The sequence below is a fragment of the Lathamus discolor genome, chromosome 4, assembly GCF_037157495.1.
Source record: "Lathamus discolor isolate bLatDis1 chromosome 4, bLatDis1.hap1, whole genome shotgun sequence".
Taxonomy (NCBI): domain Eukaryota; kingdom Metazoa; phylum Chordata; class Aves; order Psittaciformes; family Psittacidae; genus Lathamus; species Lathamus discolor.
Window position 1 is genome coordinate 8650614 of NC_088887.1, and position 3888 is coordinate 8654501.

The following is a 3888-nucleotide window of genomic DNA, read 5'->3' on the forward strand; positions in this document are numbered from 1 at the left end:
TTTAATTTTGTTTTCCTTCTGTAATTTGTTCTTAACCTTATGCTCTATTGAGACTAGACTAATGGGTTTGCAGCTGCCCAAAGTACTTTGTTTTCTCTCTTCCTGAAATACAGCTCCCTTTTTCCAGCCCTGGCATGCTTACCCTGAATTTGATGGATATGCTGCAAATCTTTGCTCCCAAACCTGCAGTTTCCTCAGCCAGTTTTGAACAAACACAAATATGGAGGTGAGCTGGTGAGTTCGCCTTCTCTGCAACTCTCCTTTAGGTAGGAGCAGACAGCAATTAGATTCCCCCTTGACCTTCTTTCTTCATCAAACCCCGCTGCCCCAGCCATCTCCTGTGCATCGTGTCCTCCAGTCCTCCACTGTGGGGCCCTTCTGCTGGCTATGCTGCAGTTCTTCAACACCCATCTTATACTGAGGAGCCAGTCCTGGGTGGAATCCTCCAAATGGGGCCCTATACCTCTCAAGTGGATGGGAAGAATAATTTCCTTTGATCTGCTGATGACACTTTTGCTAATGCAGCCTAGGCTGCAGGGATCCTTCACTGCTGGAACGGCTCACTGCTGAATCATGTTCAAAATGCTTCTTGAGGCTTTTTGTGGTGATCTAATAAAATCCATTTTGGTTTAATCCTGTTGTGTCATTACTGCCACAAAGAAGCTATCACCCCACTGGAGCAAGTTTTGCCTGTGCACATGTGGTGTGCTTTGGCTGTGACAATTCAAGAGAGATCCCCCTCAGGCATTTCTGATATGGCTGTGATTTTTGCCCTGTGCTGAAGGTCCTCAGGCACAGCTCCTCCGGCTGTCTTGACACATCCACTGGTACTTTTTCCTCCTTCCAAATGATGGGATTTGTATTCATGGCACATTGGCCAGAAGGTCAGGTAACTAATTGTCCTTACTGCAGTGGCCAAGTGAACTCTGCCTGTGGCTAAAGCTGATCAGTCCCGGGTTACCATGTTCCTGGACCCCCCATGTCTCTGGTTCCAGCACGACCTACTTCTTTCAGTGCAAAAGCATTGGATCATTGCTGCACATACTTCCAATTCCAAAGTGTATCCCAGGTGTGTGGTTTCTGCTTTGTGCACTATAATGCTATGATTCAGGCAAGCAAACATGTGCAGCACAACTCTCTGTTACCGTGTATTTCTCAAACCTTAAACAACACTAAGCAGAGAAGTTACTAAGCAAGATGCAATCTATTTCCATGCAGTGGAAAAAAAAGAGGCAGGAATGACGTGCTGAAATGCTGTGTGCTGCCAGGGGATTTAATCAGCCAATTGCCAAAAAGATGTCAGTTCCCTGAAAGAGTGAGGACAACATGCCTTGCTAAGAAATGTACTCACACGATTAAAATACCAGCTTCAGGATAAACCTAATATTGTCCCATGAGCAGATGAAGGTTTGGGCAAGAATGAACAGGCTCCATCCTTAAAACATGTGTCACTACATCATCACACCTTCCAAGCCCATCTATCTCTGCCTACTGGTCAGGTACTCCTAGCAAATTCAGATGCAATTTACTGAACACATCAGGCCAGGTCTCCCAGCTCTAGGAGCCAGCCAAGCAGCATCCCACAACACAAAGTGCCACTTCTACCTTTGGAATGGCCACCGTGAACAGTGCAGTTTACACACAGCAAACAAAAGGTGTTCGAGCACTGAGAATACAACAGCACCATGAGTGGATGGGGTGTAATCATTATTGAAGGTCCAGGGGTGGATGCCCTGTGTTAGGGTGGTGGGCAAGGAGAGAAAGGAAGAAATCAGATGAGCAGAAAAAGAAGGGAAGAGCTGAGGTGGGAATGTGACAGTCAGATGTGACTGTGGAGGAGGTATCAAGGATGGGAGGTGGAACAGGCAGCCAGCGTGGAGGTGTGTGTTTGCCACCCTCCTGGGTCAGAGGTGCATAGAAGAGCTTGTTACAAAGGCTGTGAGAGCAACCGGAGCAGTAACTTGGGGCTCAGCTGAGCTTCTCAGGAACTGGTGCCCTCAGTAGGGAGCAGGCACCCAGCGGTGCTATTTGCATGCTCCAGCTCCCAAGAGGGAGGCCCCACTAACCTCCACATACCACCCACCCCCTGCAGGGCTCAGTTACCTCCTGTAGTTGCTTTATGTTGCTGCTGGCTTATTTTCTTGATACATAAGTGTAAACTTCTCACAGTCAGCCCTTTCCCAGCTCCCAGCCTGGGCTGGCAGTGTTGCTGGGTGAACCCCACGGCTTGCACAGCTCCCAGCCCTGCGATGGCACGCTCTGAACAAGTTGTATAGCTGGAGACTGTACCAAAGCTGACTTTATCTGAAGAAATAAGCCAGTCTAGAAGCAGCCACTGGCTATGGGGGTCTCCACTGCACGCATCATGCTACTTGGCTGGTCATGCTTGCCCCTGTGCACAAGCATAGGGTAAGGAGGGCACCTCTTCACCCCCCTACTGCCCACACTGCTCCTCATGCCCTCAACAGCAGTGATTATAACCGCTGCAGTCCTCTGTTAAGCACAGCTGGTAGATGTTATGAAACGCCAGAAGCCCTGAATATATACACGTGGGACACAGGCACACCTCACTGGGAGAAACCAGTGGTGGCGGCCAGGAGGCCTGGTGTGCAGGAGGAGGCAGGGCAGGCAGGATGAGTAAAGGGAGGCAAAAGAAAGCTGGGAAAGGTGAAGAGATCAGCTGTACTCTCCAGAGACAGACACACACCCGTGTTTTCTCTGATTTTGCCTCCTCCTAAGGAGATAAGAGAAATCAAGTGTCTCTGACAGATGTTAGTCATGCTGCCTCACGTGCTGCTGGAGGGTGCTTGGCAGTGTGGGGCGGGAGGGGAGCACAAAACTCTAGGCACAGTAAGAAACAATCAAGCACTTAGTCCTCAGCTGGCAGCACCGCTTTTTCTTGTCCAGCATAGGGCATCTTGACAAGCTGTCCTGCTTACCGAGCCCAGGCCAGCCCTCTTCTTGGAACTGACTCTCATTGCTTTCTAGGGAGCACACAGAGAGGAAGGAGTGTTGAGAGGCTACAGGGGCAAAGAAGAGGCAAGAGACATCAGTGCCAGGCTGGAGTTCCTCTTCCAAGGCATAAAACTGAATGCATTTGCTGCGTTGCAGAACGAGGAGGGAAATGTCACCTTCAGAGGTGATCTGACAATCACAAAAATAAATTGCACAGAGAGAAAAAAAAACAAACCCACCACAAACACAGAGATGAGCATTTGTGCATATTCATGAGCAAGTCAAAACCCCCAAATTAACAAGGAAATTAATTTCCAAACTGATTAGGCTGCCAACTCCTTTTATTTAAATAAATCAACAATTGCCTTCATGTGACTCCTGCTGAAGAGCGCAGAGCTAATCCTGGCTCCTCCCAGGAGGAAGTTTTGTGCTGCCCGGGATGACCAATACCCCAGCACCTTGTGCGGACAGGCGGGCGCTGTGGCTCTCAGCAGCCACATTTCCCTTTGCTCACTGCTCCGGATGTTGCGGTTTCACGATCACCAGAGCCGATCTAACCGCTGGCTGCTCCAGTCGTGCTCTCCCTGGTCCCACCCTCTTACTCATGCTGGCTCAGAGAAGCTGTTCCAGCTTGCCAAGTTGGCAGAAAACTCATGCAACGATTAAAACAGGAGATTTCTCTTAAGTCTGAGCAATGAAACAGCTCAGCCAAATGCCCAGGGAGCAGCACCACAGGTGAGGAAGGTAATCTAACCTGACCTAGGCGGTGGGTCCAGTGCCAAAGTTAGCCCTGCTACAAATGATGGAATGAAGTAGATGGTATCTAAAAAATCTCTTTACACTTAAAGAGTCCAAGAGAGACAGAGCCAGCCTGGCTTGGGGATTTTGTAGGGTGCCTCCAGTTTATCATGGCTCCGTGGTGATCCCGCAGGG